The sequence below is a fragment of the Ambystoma mexicanum genome, chromosome 1q, assembly GCF_040938575.1.
Source record: "Ambystoma mexicanum isolate Mex_15411 chromosome 1q, UKY_AmexF1_1, whole genome shotgun sequence".
In the NCBI taxonomy this organism is placed as follows: Eukaryota; Metazoa; Chordata; class Amphibia; order Caudata; family Ambystomatidae; genus Ambystoma; species Ambystoma mexicanum.
The window spans coordinates 1114291895-1114312675 of NC_090922.1; the positions used below are offsets into that span (position 1 = coordinate 1114291895).

Here is a 20781-nt window from a genome sequence, read left to right on the forward strand (position 1 = left end):
AAAGAAGGGTTATTTATTTCCTGTTGCTGAGGAAGGAGGCAATCCACTTGAGAGCAGTGCCACAGATTCCAAGGGAGTGGAGCCGGTCAAGGAGGAGTGAGTGGTTAAGCGCGTCAAAGGCTGCAGAGATAGAGGAGAATTAGTGCAGCGCATCCTTCTGAGTCTACAGTGACGAGAAGGGACAGTTTGGTGTTAAGGGAAGTCGTCCTCTCAAGAGTAATGTTATAGAAGTGTAAGGAGAGGGAATTGCAGAGTGATTGAGATGGGGTGGAGTGGGTAGAGGTGCAAGTGGGTTTGATGAATTCTGATATGATCATGTGGAGTCCTTTGCTGCGACTGCCACAGTTGAGAATTCGTTTATTGTAATAGGCTTTTTTGGCCTTCGTATTTCAGCCTTGTAGTTACGATGGTGCAAGGCGAACAAGGATCTGCTGAGATCGGTTTTAGATGCTCGCCGTTTGCATTCCATAGAGTGATTTTGTTTTTTAGCGTTCCTCAGGAGAGACGCGAAACATTTGCCGGATGGGCCATTCCGTGAGGAAGCGGGGTGCGAGAGGAATTAGTGAGTCATTGAGCCAAGAGTCGAAGGAGTCGATGGTTAAGGCCCTGCCTGCGGCGAGCGGGCATTGTAGGGGAGTGAAGAAGTAAGGCTTTGGCAATATCGGCAAGGATCTTCACTTTGTTCCAGCATTTGAGTTTTTGAGTTCCAGGGGAGCTGTAGGAGGGGCAGGGGTGAGGATAGAGAACGGGATGACAGTAGTCGGTCCAGATGAGAGGGTTTGGGCAGGATATATAAACCAGGTCATGGGAGCTGAAAAGTGCATCAAGGGCGTTCCCCCCCCCTGGGTGGGTTGGACCAGTCGTACGATGAGAGGTTGAGCGCATCAAGACTGTCACCCAGCGGATGAGTCATGGGGTTGTTGGGATTATCGAACCAGATATTGAAGTCTCTCGAGTGTGAGAGATGGGTGATTTACTTGAATGGTAGCTATAGAATCACAGAGGTTGTTGGCTAAATGTCTGTCGTAACTAGGGGGTCTGTAGAGGAGTAGGAAGCTGTGGGAGAAGGTCGGTGGTAGCAAGAGTTTAACTAGAAGGGATTCACAGGAGGGGATGCATGTCTGAGATTCGACGGGCGAGATGGAGAAATGAGAATTGAAGAGGACTGCCACTCCGCCTCCTCTGGAGGGTCTATTGTGGGGGATGAGAGAGTAGCTGGGGGGGTGAGGGGGAGGCTTCATGTGCAACCGTGTTTCGGTGATAAAGAGGTCGTCGGGTTTGTCTGAGGACAGGAGGTCAAAGATTCTGTGTCCGTTTTTTGCTACAGAGCGGGCATTAAGAAGGATGCAGGTGATTTGTGAGGGGATCTGGTCATCGGACTGCGAGCATGTGGCGCATGGGCGCTTGGTGGGGAGGAGGGTGAGGGTGGAACATTCAGGGTGGCTGAGACAGGAGGAGGTGGATTGCGGGAGGGGCAGCACACTTGTGGATTTTGAGTGACGGGTGAGGGGGTTACGTCAATGGGGGTTGGGCAGAGTCGGCAGGCGGAGGTGGATATGTGAGAGGTGTGGGAGGGCTGAGGGGGACGGGAGAATGGTGAGAGGATCAGTTGGTGTGAGGGGGTTTAGGCGGCTACAGTTTGGAGTGAGTCTGGAGGGTGAAGGGGATTCCGGTGTACAGGGTGAGAAGTCAAGAGAGAGGGGGTGGAAACTGGGTGAGTGGAGGGGCGAGTATGAGGGGGGAGGGGAGGTGAGAGACTGGGAGGTTGGGTTGAGGGAGAAGTGGTGAGGAGTAGAGGGTCAAGGGAGAGGACTAGTCACGTTTTCTGCATTTCATGGGTTTTGTTGCTGTAGGGGTGTGAGAGGGAGACACGGCTACCGCTCCTGTTAGGGCAAGATGTGCTGCTTTCAGAGAGGGGAAGGGATTTGAAGGGGAGTGGGCGAGAGGGTGGCGACTTCTCCAGTGGGCTAAGGGAGAGGGACTGGGCGGCAAGGGGGATCAGAGGGGAGGGAGGCGTGTTCCTTGGAGGGTGCACGGAAAGTGGAAGAAGAGGTGGATTTGTGTTGTTTGGAGCGCCAGATGACTCCCCTGGCTTGGGAGTTCGACAGGGGGCGTGGTGTATGGGCAGGGGGTAACATGGTGTTCTCAATAGATGTCAAAGGGAGGGGGGAGTCGATGAGTTAGGGTGGGAACGGGGATGGGGAATAGGCGTTTGAGGAGGCAGGTGTTTAGCGTGCCAGAGTGCACCTCTGATATTAGAGTTGGATGCGGGGTGATGGTAGGAGAGTGGGCAGGTGGCATCAGCATGTATTGAGGTACAAGGGGAGGGGTTGTGATCAGGGGTAGATGAAGTGGGGCGTCGTGAAGGTGGGCACTAGAGTGCGTGCCATGGGCCGCGAGGGGTGAGCGATGTGGAGGGGTCAGGGGAGCGGCTGGGGATCAGGACGGGGTGGAGAGGGGAATTCTTGTGAGCTGGGGTCTCCATCCGGGGGTCGGGTGATTGAGAAACTAGTAGTAGTAGATGTGGGGACCCTAGATATACAGCCTGTGTCTAGGATCTGGACATCAGAGCAGTGCGGAAGGCCAAGGAGGGTAGCGGTAGGGTGGAGGTCTAGATGAAGAAGCGGCGCCTAGAACCTAAGTAAGTAATTTACGGTACTCTCTCAGGCGGCCCTTTCTAGTTGTAAGGCGAACGAGTGAGACCAGTTTAATTCTGTAGCGTAGGCAAGTAAATCAAAGTGCCATCTCAGGGGTACGTTCAAGATGAGAATCAGAGTATCTTTCAATTGGCTTTCTAGGTGTGATTCAATCGAACAATAGCAGGAACAAGTCCTAAGAGTGTGTGACAGGCAAAAGAAATTCACAGTATCAATTTGAGTGCGTGACAGTGAGCAATCACAGTGCTATCTCATGGGGCACTTGGAGATGAGAAACAAAGCAGCTTTCTACTAGTTTTAGAAATGTGTTTCGAATCTCACAAGTATGAATTTTAGGAGAGCAATTTCCTAAGTGTGTGGTACTAAAAAATCAGTTTCATCTCAGCATGCAATATCTAAGTGTGTGGGACAGGCAAAGTAAAATTCACAGTACAAATCTCAGTGGGCACCCTTCAGATGCAGAACAGTGCAACTATCTTGGAGGCACCCTCTAAACGTGAAACAGTGCAGCGCGAACAAGTTCTAAGTGTCAGACAGGCAGAATAAGCTACAGTACTATATGTGAGGGGCGCTTACGAATGAGAGGTAATGAAACAGGGATGAATTCTAGGGGAGTGGCAAGATTAACTTGTCACACTACTGTCTTAGTTGGTAGTTATAGAAGCGATTCAAGACTAACTGAACAGTTTACTAAGGTGAGGGGCAGGCAAATATTCACAGTGCTGGGATAGTTTGTTTAGTGGCAGGGCTTCCGGGTAGAGTGGTTGCTCTACTCTCACCCCAGCCACACCTACCTTTTTTGTAGTGGCTGGCCGCTGGCCTCCCCTGCTGCCACCTGCAGACACAATATGGAGCCGCCTCTGTAGGAGCTGCCCTTTGCCATGGGCCCTTAGCCGCTGGGGCTGCCGGGTAGAGGGCTGCCCTGGGAAGGTCAGTTACGGGCCGAGGGCTGCCCTGGGAAGGTCAGTTATGACCTTCAGACTAACCAATCAGGGGAGACGGGAGGGATCGAGGTTGATGAAATGTACGAGGGTGGGGAAGCGAAGGGGACAGAGAGAGGACAGTTATTTTCACACACACAAAAAAAAAGTCACAAATGGGGCAACTTTCAATGGTGGGGAGTCGCCTCGCTCACGAGAAGCAAAAAAATGCTGATATATATATATATATAATATTGTATGACACCGTAGCATGGGACATATTGAAGGGAAAAATCAGAACCTACTTTGAAACAAATGGCACATCGGACCCCCACTAGACATAGTTTGGGATGCCTTTAAGGCTGTGCTCAAAGGTGAAATTTCCCTTAATGCGCAAAGGAGAAAAGAGAGGAAAAGGATACAACAAGACATGGAGGAAGAACTCAAAGAGGCGCAGAGGGAATTGGCATTAAAGAAAAATAAACAAAACTATAGCAGGGTTAAAGACTGTATGAGACAACTGGATCTATTACGAACAAGCAGGTAACCTTAATGGAAGAAAAAAACAAATTACATTTTTTTTTATTAAAATCAGCCTAATATAGAATTCTGGGGCACTTGAAGTCTTTTTTATCTGAAATGTTTGCATCCCCATAAGGAGGGCATTACAGTAATCCAGCCTGGCGTTAGTATTCCCACCACAGTTGGCCGGTCCTTCACTGCAATTATGGTCAACACTGGTTTCAAAAGCCTCACCTGGAAGTAGACTGGTTTTACCATCTGGCTGACCTGCAAGTTGCAGTCCATACTGGACTGGTAGATACAACCAAGGTTTTTTTTACCATATCTACATACTTAGTTGGAGCACCAAAAAGAGAAGGGCATGGAACAGCATAGGTCATGTCCCATACCAGCCTCCTTGTACACAGTACTATAACCTCTGTTTTTGCTGGAATCAGCTGCAGCTTGTTTTCCAGCATCCAGTACTTGATTTTGATAGCACAAGCCAACACAGTGTCCACTGCTTCCATTGGTTGATTTAGTCTAACATACATGTGGGTGTCATCTGCATAGGAATGGTATGACAACCCAAATTCCAAAAGAATGCTCAACAAAATTTGGATGTAAATGTTGAAAAATAATGGTGAGAGTGAGGACCCCTGGGGTACCCCACATTCTACCAATGTGTCAGAGAGGCAGTCGCCCATCTTCACCAGTTGGGTACGATCTGATAAGAAAGATACGCACCATCTCTTGGCCTCTTCTGAGACATGTGACACTGATGACAGTCTGTTGATGAGGCTGTCAAAGTCCACGGTATCAAATACCGCTGACAGGCCCAGCATGATAAGCATACTGACAGTACCTTTGTCGGCGGCCCCCAGTAGATCATCCCGGACTGTCACCAGGGCAGTCCCGGTTCCATGGGCCGGTCTAAAGCCCAACTGGAAACAGTCGATATTTTGGCAGGCCATAGCAGGCGGCTACGCGACGGTAGTTGGCAAGGACATTATGGCATAGATCCCTCCGTTTCGACAAATAGTCCTCCCGTCCTCAAGGTTTTTTGCCGAACTGTCGATTGGTACATAAGTGGCCCCAGACTACGTTCTGTGTGGAAACGAGAATATTTAATATATTTAGTGAATTGTTGGAAACTGGTAACACTAAGACCGCCATGAATCACTAAGATGCCCTTTTGTTTTTTACTATAGAACATTCCCTTGTATACCATGGGGGTATAGAAGATTAACACAATGACTAAAGAAATATCCTCGTCCTGAAGGAGGCCAGCAGAATAATGTTAAAAAGATACTAGAGGTAGTGTCTTATTGGGAAAGTGGCCGAAACATGTCGACTATCTAAAAAAGACCAGAAGTAATTGTCCGTTTTTGGTTTTTTTGGTCTTGTGTCTAAACAGAAAACAAAGTTTAGTGTCTTAGAGAACTTTGGGTGTTGATATATGATGAAATATGTTGATGTAATGGTCAAAAGCATGTTGACAAAAGTGCTTGACTAGCACCAAAAAGCGTCCAATTGTATAAAAAATATCGCTGGGATTGTTCCTTTAGAAATATATTTGGAAGCTTTTGATAATAATAAGTTATCATTACATGACCGTCCCATTTTTCTACTCCTACCCCATTGAATGGTTTTTTATCCCCTTTTTCTTGTGTGATTTGAGGTTTAATTTGTCATTTTTGATCAAGAATGTTTTGTAAGTGAAGATTTTTAATGAGTTTTACCACACTTGTGCTGAATATTAACATTTTTATATGTTTGAATAAAATTTAAGTTTATTAAGGAAAGTTTACGTTTTATGCGATGCTTCTTGGCGGTGACCCTTAAAATGATCATGAAAAAGAAATCTTTGAAGTACCTAGATTCGCAAATGTGGCCAGAGGGTGTGGCGGGGGTGGGAGTCAGTTTTTGTTGATGTTTTGATTTTTTCCCTGTTTAAAAACTGATGCCCCGTAAAATAGAAATCAGGGAAAATACCCAATTCATAATCCTCAAGGACCTTATGGTCCAGTGTTGGCTTTCAGCAGTGGAGTAAGAAAGGATTTTTTAACTCGAAGGGAACCCAGCCTTGAAAGAGTGATGCTTTAATAAAAAAAGGCTATAGGTTTAATAAGAACTAAAGGTTGCTGTTTGACAAGATATGCTGGAATGGGATCATAGCTAAGGTTTGTAGGCTTTAACTCTTCCAGATATTTGAAGATTTCCTCGTCACCAACAGCGGAGAAAGAAAAGCTGGGACAAAGGCCAATTGAAGAGAGAGAATCAGAAACATTTATGTTGGCTTTAGTGATAGGCTGATGGGCCGGCATATTGTTTCTAATAGCGTTGACTTTCTCTTGGAAGAAATAATTACATTTATTGGCCAAGATGGCTGAGGCTGGGAGTTCACATTCTCATACATAGAAAAACATTTTATGACAGTGCCTTAGGCCGATTCTCTACTTGTTCGATTTGATTTTGCATTGTCAAAGATTTGGCTACCATGATTCCTTTCTTATATGTAGCCAAGGCTGTCTTTACTGCCAAGTGAGGGACTTCATTTCTGGCTTGAAGCCAGATAATTTTCCTTTTTCCTAGAAGACTGTTTATGGGTCCCAAGGTTCTCATTATACGATTTATTGTTCTTCTTCCGATTTCCATTAATAGCTTTTAACGGAGCAATACGATTACAATTCTTTTTCAGTATCAACATCAGGTCCGAATAGTACTCTAAACAGTAAATTTTGGACTGTATGAACGGAAGATTCTGCATGAGATCACCGATTATTAAATTCCTTCCTAGTAATAAAGCACCGGGACTGGATGGATTCCCAGCACTTATCTATAAAATATTGAGCAAAGAGCTGGTACCATTCCTAACAAGACTATTCAACTCATTTAGTCAAACGTGGGTTGTAACATGCTCTATCCCCAAAGTGAGGGTCGTGCTCTTCGGGAAACCAAATAAAAACTTAGCAAACTGTGGATCGTAACGACCCACAGCACTGCTTAACATAGATGAAAAGATGTACACTGGGATCCTGGGAGATAGAATCAAGAACGTCTTGCCGACAATTTCAGGTCAGGCCCAATCAGGTTTCATTACTGGTAGGCAAACATGGGATAATATACAAAGGTTACCCATTTGATTAAGAAAACATAAACCAAGCAGATCCCAGAGGTACTGATATCATTAGATGCCGAGTAGGCTTTTGATAGGGTGGAATGGCCATACCCATTTCAAGTAATGAAATATATGGGGTTTGGGCCCAATTACAGCCATATGGTGGAAGCTAATTACAAAGACCTGCCTCTTAGACTTTCCATCAACGCACAAACCTCAAATACAATACGAATAGAGCAGGGTACGAGGCAGGGTTGCCCCCGTCACCGCATTTGTATGCTATCTTTCTAGAACCCTTACTAGCTCTAATTGGAGCAGATCCCAACATAAAAGGGATTCCATTCGGTGGCAAAAATCATAAGACAGCGTCATATGCAAATCATAGGTTGATGATGTTAGTAGAACCCGAAAAGTCAATCCAAGCCCTGGTTAGACTATTAGTCGAACAAGAAAAGATTTCGGGACATAAAATAAATATGACCGAGTCAGAACTGATGGAGAATGATCGGAAGCTGTACGCAGGAACTCTCCATTTAAGGTGGCTGCAGGGAGCATCTCTTATTTAGGGGTTGGACTGACAAAAAGGATGTCCTCCATGTATAAAGCCAATTACCCAGAGCTAATTATGAAGACTTCCAGCGTTGGACCCCGCTCCGAATCTCCTGGCTGGGACGCACAACGATGGTCAAGATGCTAAAGCTCCCAACGCCCAACACTGCTGTATAAATTCCAGGCCCTCCTGATAGCGGTCCCACAGTCATTCTTTAAAGAGATAAATAGGATGGTCTCAAAGTTTATCTGGCAGGACAAACGCCCAAGGGTAGCCCTGGACCTGCTAATGACACAAAAACAAAGGGGAGGTTTAGGACTGGTCAATTGGGTACTATGAAGCAGCCCAATTGAGAGTGGTACAAGAATGGCTCACAGATAACAGGGAAAATGGGCTAGGATGGACAGAGCAGTCGCGGGGTGCCCTTTGGCGGGAATACACTGGCTACCAAGGAAAGATAGACCACCAAGCGCCCGACGCAGTAGGATTCTGCGATAAAAGGTTAAAATAAAAAAAAAGGACATCAATCGATCCCTCCCCCTTCACCCCTCTGTTCAAGAACCCAAGCTTCACTCCAGGGTTAGAAAAGGGCAAATTTGTCCCATGCTGTGGGAAGGAGAGATAGCGACAAAGACTGCAATATCCAATTGGGAGTAACAGAAGCTGAAAGATATGAATACATACAATTAAGACATTGGTTAAAGAAACCAGAGATTCAAAAAGCAGCAACACGACAATTGACAGAATTTGAAAAATACATAACCACACATTCGGGAGATAAACACTTAATCACAAGTATCTATGCTATTCTTCGGGGCTGCTCAATAAGAGAAATGGCCAGATCAGGCAGCCTAGGAGGGCACAACCAGATCAGAGATTGCTTGGGAAGGGTGGGAGGGCCTGTGGAGGAACATCTCAACATTAACTAGGTCTATACAATTAAGGGAAGGCGGTTTAAGATGATTCTACAATGGCATTATACACCCGATTTACTTCATAAAATGTATAAAACAACTTCCCAAGAATGCTGGAGGGGCTGTAAGGGAATAGGGGAGTGGAGGCACATGTGGTGGGATTGGCCCAAGATAAGGGAATTCTAGGAAGAAGTGACTATTCAGATAAAGAACACTATGCCAGAATTCTCCAAATAAGTAAATGTATGTGGACTACTAGACTCAAAGGAATTCAACTGCAAAACCCTGAAAGAGTTATGATGACTATCACCACCTGGCTGATGATATCAAAGAACTGGAAACAAAAAGACCCACCTACAAAGATAGAATGGACATGTAAAATACGGGACATAGTAGTGTTGGAGTGGATCACCTACCGGTTACAAGGATATGCAGATAAATTACAAACAGATTGGGGAGAGTTGTTGGAATATTTACAAAGTGACTACATGTTACAATGGTGCCCACAAAACTGGAGATCATTTGACCTAAGGTGATCTCTTGGGAGGGGTGCGTCAGAACCAGATAACTGAGCGAGAAAAGATTTGCTATAAAATAATCCTAGCGAAACACTGTGGGACAAAGGCAGGGGGGTGGGCAGACTAGGGAGAGGGTGCAGATACTGGGCACAAATGTTGTAAAAATACTAATAAAAAAAAAAAAAATGGGTCAGAAATACTGGTTGGATTAAAAAAAAAAAAAATAGAAGAGTCCCTGTTCAGATCGTGAAGTCCTAACTCAAATTCTTTTTCGATGTGTGGTCCTGGACTAGGCCATAGATTGGCAGCGAAAACATTGGATGCGCATTGCACAGTGACGATATAAACCTTCACAACTTCTACTCAACCAATGGTACATGGGGAAAGAAATCCTTACCTGCCTGCGTGACTGCATCAAATACTTCACTGGACTTTTCTTGCTGGGGCACCAGTGGTTAGGTTGATAAACCGACGTTTGGAGCAATTCTTCTGCAATGAAAGTGTTAGTCAAGGATATATGGGTCTACCTGACACTTCAAAATTAAGATTAGATGAGCAGGGGTTAAAACCAGTTGTTTGATGTTAGGCTTCAGCTAGTAAGCAGGACCAAACGCTGGGAAACAAGAAGAGGGTACACAGTGCACTGTATATGCAACTCCTGCATGAGACATGAACTTTCAGTACCTCCCCAAACTGGACATGAAAAAGGAACAACCTCAAAAATAGGTTTGAAATTCCCAACTGCGACTCCAAACTATACCTTTAAAATTGCCCCACCATCACCCACAGCAAAATACAGTTGTAAAACAAACAAAAAAAGCCATTCTTACCGTCGACAAGTCCTACTACAGATGTCAGGATTTTTTATGGTGCCACTGCTGCTGGGGACTTTGCTGTCCTAGATGGGATGATAAAGCCAATTTGAGTTCCTGCAATTGAAAAAGTACAATAAAAAAAAAAAAGAAATTCAGCTTCTGTCTTGCGCGCAACCCTGCGTGTCCCCAGTGCCCGAGGACGAGCATCCCGGCATTGTGTAGCTCCTAGGCTCATTTTTGAAGCCCCCACTTGCCGCGACCATCCTACACGACGCTGCGAACATCAGATCCCAGCTTCATGAAGGAAACCTCCAAAATGGTCGCTTCAGTTGCATCCTAGCAACCAAAGTAGCATCAAACTACTAGAGCCATCTGATTGGCTGCCACCTTCCACAGACACCAACCAGGGCAACCGGCAGGCTGTAAGCCGGCCCCTATCACCCAAGGCCCCGTAACCAAGGATCCTGTCTGAGCCTGTCCGAGACAGTACGAGCCCCGAAGCCAAGTCTGCATATGCACCCCACCTTACTTGCCTGCAACTCCTGCCTGACTTTCTCAAACGACCACGGAGAGTTACTCATAGATGGCCCGAGAGAATCCAGGACTCACTGCCTAGTAGCATCCTGCAACGTTTTTGAATTTAAGCATGGAGGTTAACCGGTTATTTGAAGCACGGTAAAGCCCTCCTTGTTTACCAGTATATATTATGCTTGTCTAGTTAGGACTTGCCTTGTACTCTTACACGCTTAGCTGCCCCATCGATCCCGCCAGCCACCCACCACCCTCTGCTTGCCACGCCCACACTCAACAATGCCCAGTCCTCTCAGACTTCCCTGACCCGCAGACTAATCATCCTGCACTACCACACGGAACCCCTGCGCCCACAGAAACCTCCAGCTTGGCCTGCACTTCTTCCACACAGATGCCCCATTCTCTTCTAAAGTGAAAGCCACAGAGCACACCACACCTAACTCCTCCCTTAAGGGCGTCCATCCGGGCACCATGTTAGACAATGGCATCATGCGTCCTGTAAAAAAACACACCCCCCCCCATCCCCGAGCAACAAGGCACACCCTGCCTTCCCCGTGAGATTAAAAAAAAAAAAAAAAATTCAGTCTCTGCAGCGCTACATGCCTCATTCTAGCGCTCCTGCGTTTGTACTCTCCAATCAGGGCCCTACATTCGCCTACCTCTGCCGTAGCAGCTCAACCCTAGCAACACCAGAGCACACGCGCACCAAGCAAGTGGTCTCTCTCCCAAAACTACCATCAATCTTCAGAACATCGCGCAGCCTGCAACCTGGCACTCCCAGTCTCCTTTGCTGGGTCCATTACTGATCCCGCTACAAACTACCACTCCGTAGCCTCTGCCTCTCACTCCACAAACTCCACCCAAGCCCGCCTTCACACTCACCTGCCCATCACCCCCCCAACCAAGACTCAAGCGCCCCAAATAGGGGTCTGCACCAGTTCCCCGACAGTCCCGTCAGCCACACCAAATACCAGCCATCCTCACCATCTCAGGCGCCAGCATCCACCAAATTTGTATCCACCCACCCATCCATCACGAATGCCACTCCCGCCAACACCTCATCAACCAAAGCTGCAAGCTCCACACCAACTACACCGCCTACTCAGGCCCACGGCAATAGCCTGTGCGCATTAGTGAAGGCACACTCCTCCAACTCTCCTAGCCTCACTCTCACAATGCTTCCAGCGTTAGTTAATGTCACCCAAACCTCACCACCCCATGGCCACACACTCAGCCAATCCGCCACCAACACTAGCCAACCCCACATCCCGCTCAAATGCACCCTCATTAATGCACGCTCCATCCCAGCTCACGCCACAGAGATCCAGGACCTCCTCACCACCCACAAACCAGACCTCCTAGCAATCATGGAAACATGGCTCCATGAAGCATCTGGACCCGCCATCTCCTTAGCGCTCCCCAAGGATACACCATCTATCGACCGGACCGCCAGCACATGGAAAAAGGGGGATCCTGGGGGAGGAAGCAACCATTTATAGCCAAAGACAAATTAACTCTCCTCTAGATGGGAACATAGACACTATCTCACTCAAGCTTTATTTATCGCCCAGCTGCATCATCTCAATCTACATCATTTACCAACCCCCTGGTCCATCAGCCGACAAGAACTTACTCCACCTCCTTGGAAATAACCCAAAAGCCTCTACCAAATCCATTCTACTTGGTGATATCAACCTGGGATTCAGTGATCCCAAAGACCTGCAAAAAACTCTCTCGCTAAAGCCCTAAACACCACGCGGTTCCTAAAACTAGCACCAGCCCCACTCATTCAAATGGCTGCATCCTAGAATGGATCTCGGACCACAACTGCTCCACCGCAAGTCAGCTCAAACTCTCCATGCCCCTGGACAGACCTCTTCTCCATCCCCAAACTGACCAAAACCAAAACTCACACATTGCCTTTACCGCCCACCTTTGCTAGGAGTGCCCGCAAACGAACTAAAGAAAACCTCCTACCTTATGTAGACTTGCATGCTTTCGTAACCCCATTCTCGAACAACCCTATTGTGTTAGCTGAAAGCTATAACATTACACTCAATGCTGTTGAATCCAAAGCCCCACTAGCTCTAAAAAATAAAAATAAAAATAAAAAAAAACAAACCGAAATCAGTAAGAAATACCAATTCATGGCTCATTGCAGAACTTCTGGAACTACCCACCTTGAAGTCCACTGCGCTCTCCAAATGGCAAACAAACCCCCAAGAATCCACCAAAAAAGAATTCAGCGAGTTAGCTACCCAATATAAAAAAGCCATCATGCTTGCCAAATCCACCTCCTTCAACGCCAGAATTACTAATGAGAAATCGGAATCTTAGGAGATGTTAGCCATCTTCAGGGAACTAGTGACACCGTCTCCCATCACAGAGGTCATCTCTAAAGACGAACCGTGGTGCTCTAACATAGAAACGGCAATGCTCAACAAAATAAACCTCTTGCAGGACAAAATCAGAACTAGCCAAAATCAGAACTATACTCCCCCACCCCTCCTCCTCCCATCACTCCTACCACCAACACTCCCACTCCCACCCTTGTCAAGTCATGCTTTTCATTCAAAGACGTCACAGATCTGGAAGTTCTCCCACTCCTCAAACACATCAAACCTTCCAATTGCAAAGGAGATATTTGCCCGTCCAATATCATTAAAGACTGCGCAACCACCCTAGCCCCATTCCTCACTGCATTCATAAATTCCTCATTCGCTTCAGGTATGGGCCCCCCATGCCTGAAAGAAGCTTGGGCACGCCCACTCCTAAAGAAACCATCTCTAGACCCAACCTCCCCCAACAACTACCGTCCCGTCACCACAGTCCTTTTCCTGTTAAATGTATGCTGCTTTGTTAAGTATTTTTAGGTGCAACATTTCCTAGAAACTAACTGCATTGTAGGGAAGCGTCAAATCTGGTTTCCGAACGGGTCATAGCACTGAATCAGCTTTACTGGACCAGAAAAACCAACTATGTGAAATTATTGATGAAGGGAAACTGCACTACTCCTCCTCCTCAACATAGCTACAGCTTTTGACCTAGTGGACCACAAGACCCTATGCTGGCACCTCACTGCCGCAGCTCAGTTTTCCCATAAAGCCACCTCCTGGATCTCCTCCTTCCTCGAAGGGAGAGCCATGAGAGTGTTCTTAGACCAGGTTTGCGCAGCGCCCACCACCATCCACTGCGGAGTCCCGCAAGGGCTCTTGTATCTCTCCCACCCTCTACAATATTTTTACCAAACCACTCTGACATCCTGGACGCGGTCAGCATAGCTTACACCAACTAACCAACTATTTTGACATGCAGGTCCTCTTCCCCCTCTCTGTCACCTATGACTCGGACACTAAAGCACTAGACACTGTAAACTCCACCATCCAGGCTTGGATGGCGGCCAACGGGCATTGCCTAAACTGTGACAAAACTGAAATCCTTCTAGTTGGTCCCAAGGAATCCCTCAAACTCAATAGTCAGTTGGAATAGCCCTGTAATGCAACATAAACCTTGTGCTGATAGCGGGTGACCTAAATCTTCATCTAACATCCAATTTAACTTCAACACACAAAGCGGATGAATTATGGAAGATAGCCAATAAATCATGCTAAATGGTGCAATTGAGGGTGACATTCCCTCGCAAAAAACATGACAGAGGCCCGTTCAACGCTACAAATGATAACACATTTACTAATCGTCAATTTATGGGCTTAGTAAAATCTTTAACTGTAAATCATTGTGCCCAACATGGGAATGGAAAATATTGTATAACAAAAAAGTGAAGGATCTGTACAAAGGACGGGTCCTAGCACATAATGCCAGGAACCACTGGAAATGGACAAGAAACTCATTCATTGATTTTGATAATCTCCTATCAGCGCAACGAGGTAGTAACTATGTGTTGTCTATGCAGACATATATTCAAGTGCAATCTACGATACAAGGTTGCAGTTATAAACATCTTCATGTGTTTGACCATGCATTGAAAGACAACAATTCTAAATTGAGAGGACAGATTCGACAATTGAACAATCTGCCGGTGCCAGAAAGAGTATTTCAAATTAATCACCTCAAATCGGTCTTCAAGAACTGGTTACGTGGGAGGAAAGCATTAAGCCATCAACAGGATATTACATATACTATTACTTATAAGAATTGAAATTTGAAAAACATTGAATCCGATAAAACACCATATGCAATACATATTTCGAATAAGTGAATTAAGAATATTTTATTTTTTTATACTATTTCAAATTCCCAGATTCTGTGGGACGTTTTATCTAGAGATAGTTTAATTTTACTTTGGTTATTTGTTGTTCAGCTGTAATGTATAACATATTATGATTGAGTTATGTAAATGCTGCAATAACTGTGTTTCTTATGTATAAACTTGTTGAAAGGTTGAATGTTTCAGCCAAATCAATAAAAGAAATAAAAAAATAAACTCAATAGTCAGTACACCTCTTTCATTATCGACAACACTCAGATTCCTGTTTCAACATCCTTTAAGACACTTGGCATATACCTCGATTCCACACATTCCATGTCACGCCAAGTAAATGCAATCGGCTCTTCAGCTGCATACTTAACTAAGCTGATCAATGCGGTCAAACCCCTTCTATCTACTCCGAACTGTCTCTCCATTGACAGAGCCACCACAGTGTCAAAACTAGACTACTGCAACGTCCTCTCAGCGGCAAAAAACATCAGACTTCAAATAGTTCAAAATAACGCTCTCCGTGCTGCCCCCAACATACACAAGAGGGAACACATCTCAGCAGCTAGACGTTCCGCACACTGGCTTCCCGTCAAAGAATACATCCTCTTCAAGACACTTGCCATCAGTCATAAGTGCCTCACCCACCAAGCACCATCATATGTATCTGAGAAACTAGTCAGAGCAGGCTCCTCCAGGCCCACCAGAGTGCACTACGCCAACCAACTCTACACCCCCATGGTTAAGAGCGCCACAGCTGGCGGTGCCAGATTCCCCTTCATCGCCTCTAGACAATGGAACGCCCTGCCACCCATACTTAGGAATGAACCCGCTCATACTGCGTTCCGCAAAGCCTTGAAAACGAGGCTGTTCACCTAACCACACACGCACACCGAGCACCACTTTCCAGCTCTTACCTGAAGGTGCAATATGATACTTTATTAATAGAAGCCGGTTTCACCTGTAACCCTTGAACCACCTACAAGGCTATGTTCTTTTTCCATCTCCTCTGCAACTAGTAACGCATGTACAGGTACTTGTCGGTACGAGGTTCACCTGTAACCTTACGAACCTCGGACCGGCTACTTTGTCATTTCTCTGCAACTAAGTAAGCTTCCTTGTAACAGCGCCGCAATGCCTAAGGTCTGCTTTGTGTGCTTTATAAATGTAAAAAAAAAATAATAATAAATGTATAGACGTACCAGATTGACTGTACCAATGTTTGCGCAATACACTCGGCCAGTCAGCAGACATCCTCTCCTGCACAAAAAAGGGACAAGGGTGCAGGGTCCTACTGGGAAGTTCCCTATAGGCCAGTTCACCCCAGCTGGCAGAGAGAACAGAGTAGAGCACATACCTGAAAACATGACTCATACTCAGTCACAGAGACAAAAACCGATAGGCCAAGAGAAAGAGCATCAGCCTGTTATATTTTACCCTTTCTATTCCCTGCCTAGAATAGTTGAGAAGTCCAGCCTGCTGGCATTCCAATAATTCCATCTACATATCTTAACAGAATCCGACACGGTAGTTAATGTTATAGGTATTTATATAGCGCACGGTCACCAACGGAGTTGGTCTCTAGGCGCTCAGGCGGATCTGTAAACAAAAGGTGGGGGGGTGGGTTAGTGGGTGAAGAGGGTGTAAGAAAGTGAGAAGTGGTGTACTGTTGGCAGCTTCAGTTCGGTTTTCACTGTGCCCCGAGCTTGGGAGTGCATATAGGGTCGAAGCAAGTCCTTGCATGCTGTTGTTGCGATATATGTGTTGATTGTGTGTTGTTGCAGTGTGGTGAAGTTTGTACAGTTTGCTGCGAGAGAGGTGGTTGTGTGGGGTTTTGTGTGAATTAAGTATGCAGAAATGTGAGGTTTTGGTTAGTGGGTTGTAGGTCTCATAATCCTTGTAGTTTAGTATTATGTATCAAGTTGTCATACTGGTTGGGCATATTATTTAACTTGGTTTATTGATTGTATAGTTTCTGGGGTGATACCGTGGCTGGTTTCCAGCAGATAAGGGCCTTTGTACCCCAGGTTCGGCAAGTATCTCCCTAATTTGGTAGTGGTGGTAGATTATCATTCACCAGTTCCACTATATATATTTACTGTTGATAGTCTATTAATGGTATATTCTCTTTGCTTCCATGGGTTTAGTTCCGGGGGCAGTGGTGAGGCTGGCCTCCTGTTAAATTATTGAGCTTAGTACACCCAGGAGGTGAGCATGATCCCTGCTTGGTAGTGGAGTTTGATTATCATTCCCGCTCCTTCCCATTCTATTTACTGTCGGTGGTCAATTGCTGCCCGTGCCTACAAGGAGGCCTGGTGCTACCGGTGGGTCATGCCTCGCTCTCCATTCCGATTGATCAGAGGGTATTCTTGGTATGATACCATGTGGTTTGTCGATTAATTGAAAAGTGGGTATGTTACAGATCTGTATTTCCTTATTTACAAGGGTTGGTGGCTTAGGGAATCAGGGTAGGTTCTTCTCTCTGCCTGGTTCCTCTATGTATGTCCTTATGCGCATTCTTGCTGGTTATGGGGTGAAGAGCCATGATTTGAAGAGTTTCCTGAATTGTAGGTGATCTCTTGTGTTCCATATGTTCTTTGGTAGTTCGTTCCATGTTTTTGGGGGGGAGGTGAGAAGGAGAGGATCTTCTGAGTCCTGTTGTATGATTTGGGTTCCAAACTGATGTTGCTGCTTGACCCGAGTGGCCTTGTAGTGTGATGTACGTTTAGTTTTCTTCTGAGGAACTCTGCACCTTGGTCGTGGATTGCTCTGTGGGTTATGCACATTGATTTGAACTTGATCCGCTGTTGTAGCGTTTTCAGCGCTGGTGTGATGTGTTCTCTTCGAGGTAGTTCATGGAGCAGTGTGGCCACCGCATTTTGTATGCGTTGATTTAGGAGTCGTTCAAGCATGCCTAGGTATAGGCTGTTGGCATAGTCTAATAAGGACATGATGAGGGCGATGACAGTTATTTAGTTGGTGAATGAGAGGAATGGTAGGATCCTTTTAACCGATCGCAGGAGGAAGAAGCAGCATTTCTTTATTAGGGCATTTACTTGTGGCTCTAGAGGGAGTTTGTTGTCCATTAGGACTCCCAGGTTTCTTTACAGTTGATGATGGGGCTGGGGTTTCACAAAGTTCAGTTGGCCATGGGATGTAGAGGTTGTCTTCTCCGTTTTTTGTGATGATCATTATTTCTGTTTTGCCTGGGTTGAGTTTAAGGTAAGTTCATCCAGTTGTACATTTCACAAAGGCAGTTCTCTAGTGTTGATTGTCTTCATGCGAGTCTTGTATTTTGTAGATTGTGTGTCGTCAGAGTAGTTGTAACAGGTGAGGCCATGTCTTTCGATGATTTTAATTAGCTGTGACAGGTAGATGTTGAATAATAGTGGCGAGAAGGATGATCCTTGTGGGACTCTGCATGATGATTCTCGTGGGCTTGATTTGCAAGGTTTCATCCATACTGTTTCTTAGGAAGGATCGGATTCAAAGTAAGGCGTTGTCGGTGATTCCGAATTCTTCCAGTCTCATGAGGATGTTGTGGTTGACTGTGTCGAATGCTGCAGAGAGGTCTAAGTGTCAGAGCTTTGCTGTTTGAGTCTGTGCTCGCTTTTAGATCATCCTAGATTGAAATAAGTGCTGTTTCTATTCCTCTCATTGGTCTGAAGCCTACTTGTGCCTGGTTCAATAGGTGGTTTTCTTCTATGAATTCTTGGGTGGTTCTATGTATGTGCGTTTCCAGGAGTTTAGCTAGGTTGGGGATGTTGGAGATGTCTGTAGTTGGAGAGGTCCTCTACGTTTCCTGTTGTATCCTTGCAAAGTGGTTTGGTGTATGCTGGTTTGAAGGCTTGGGGCACTCTTCCTGTTGAGATTGATTGGTTGAGGATGTTCCTGTAAGGATGTTCCTGTAATATTCCATTGGTGTGCCTTGTGTGAGAATTGATTTGTAGATGTCAGGGGGGCAGGGATCTGCAGGGGGAGCCCAATTGTTGCTTTGATTTACAAGTTTGATGAAAGTCTCCACTGATATGTGCGGGAAGTTTCGTTGTTTGTTCTGGTATTCCTTGCATCGGTCAGTGTCTTCGGTGTAGTGGTTGCATGGTCTGTTGGATGGTTGTGATTTTATTTTTGAAGTGGTCTGTAAGGTCACTGTATAGTTTCTTTGATGGTATTTTGTTGCAGCCAGGTGTTTTTTTTAAATTTCATTTATGATTTTAAAACAGTTCTTTTTGGGTGTTGGTGCTTTGAGGATTCTGTTGTCGTAGTATTTCCTTTTTGCATTCCCTTTTTGTATGAGCGGGTATGTTGTTGAAGTTTGAATTTTTTCCTGCAGTCTTAATTGATCCTCCATTCTAGTTTTCGTTTTTTCCTTTTCATGGCGCCTAGTAGTGGGGTGAACCATTTTGCCGTTGCTCTTTTGCAGGATGGAATGAAAGGTTTTTCTTTTGCGATCTCGTCTATTGTTGTGGTGATCCAGTTGTGAAGTAGATCTATTTTAGGGTCTACGTCAGCTTCGCCCATGGTTGTTGTATGTGGTTTGGAGATCTCCAGTTGTTCCATTAAGTTGGAGTTTTTTATGGTTCTCCAGTTTATTTTCATGATGATAGGTAGTTTTTATTCTTTTTTAGTTATTGTGAGGGGCCGTGTGATTACAAAGGGGATGATGAGGTGGTTGCTCCAGAGGATTTCAAGGTGCTGTGGTAATTAGTTCTCTGTTGGCAAAGATTGCGCCTAGTTTGTGTCCTGCTGTGTGGGTTGCTCCTTTAACCAGTTGATGTAGTTCCATCGTTGTTAGTTGGCTGGTAAGAGATTTTTGTGAGGTTGTGGTTTCTTCATCGAACCAGATGTTGAAGTCTACAAAGATAATCAGTTGGTTACGCTCGATAGCTAGGTTGGTGATTGCTTCTATGAAGCTGTCTAGTAAGGCTGCATCGGACATTGGTGGTCTGTATATCGGTATGAATTTCAGTTTTGTTCTGGGATTTGCTGATAGACGTATGATTAGGGATTCACATTTGTTGATGTTTAATGGGTCTTCCGCATTAATTTCAAGTTGTTCCTAGTGGATGATTGCCAGTCCACCACCTCTTTTGGTTTTCCTGTTTACTTGGATGCACTTGAAGGAATCAGACAGGCAGCTAATGAGGGTGATCTTGTAGTTGTCTTCTAGACATGTTTCGGTTACGAAAAGGATGTCGATGCCTCCGTCGCTTAGGAGGTTGTAGATTTCGGTGGCGTGTTTGGACATTGATCTTGCGTTGATTAGATTGCAGTGGATGTTTTTGGTGTCATTTGGGTTATTTTTTGTTCCCGGTTTTGGTTTGTGGCTGTTCAGTTGGGGTGCTTTTGTGTTGCTTCCGAGTGTTAGAGGTTCTGTCAAGGCGGCTTCGTCATTGAATTGGTCTGCGAGATTGATAGTTAGGTTGCCGCCTTCTATTGTTTCTTCATCTCTTGTCATTTAATGTGGGTATCGATAGTAGTGCTTTACCCACAGAGCTAACTTTCAGAAACCGAGTAATTGCCATTTAGCTTTTACTGCAGCTCGGTCAAAGTGCTAAGTAGCAGCAGACACTGCCGCGGCTGCCGTGGCAGACACGAGGGCCCCTGGCTCCTCTGCAACACATGATGCCCCATGCAGGGGAATGCCTGGCACACACAGCAGGAAGATATCCACAAATTCCACTGGAGATCACTTCAATGGCAGTGGTACACCCAAGGTACTGTTGGTAATGCAGTGATTTTAGTATGCAGTGGTTTTAGTACATCAAGGGATGCATAGGCTCACTTTCTAGTAGATGGCTACCGGGGGTAGCTCAGCAGCTTGACAGACCATTGCTGAGACGTTATATATGCAAAATATAATTACATGTATTGATATTGTTCTTGTTCCTTTTAGTGTGTTTAAGGTTAAATTTAACCAAAAATAAAATTGTTATATATTTATTTTACAAGGCCTGCGGTAGCGGGCGTGTAGTTATGGTTAAGTTGCTCAACTCATAGGAAGAGCACTTTTTGGGCGGCTTATAACTTCGCTCCCC

The 20781-nt window shown here is 45.5% G+C and overlaps 1 protein-coding gene and 1 long non-coding RNA gene across 3 annotated transcripts in view; one reads left to right on the forward strand and one right to left on the reverse strand.

Moving 5' to 3' along the window:
* Window positions 1–20781, forward strand: part of WDR47 (WD repeat domain 47) — a 1275124-nt gene that overhangs the window by 43574 nt on the left and 1210769 nt on the right. The gene's annotated exons all lie outside the window — the stretch shown is intronic.
* LOC138542592 (uncharacterized) overlaps window positions 1–20781 on the reverse strand; it is a 60132-nt gene that overhangs the window by 21053 nt on the left and 18298 nt on the right. The window contains exons 2-3 of one of the 2 annotated variants that reach the window (XR_011290519.1): window positions 10012–10110; window positions 9579–9670 (exon numbers count right to left, since the gene is read on the reverse strand). This is a non-coding gene — a long non-coding RNA (uncharacterized lncRNA). The remainder of the gene's footprint in view (window positions 1–9578; window positions 9671–10011; window positions 10111–20781) is intronic. The other variant, XR_011290521.1, reaches the window with a different exon arrangement.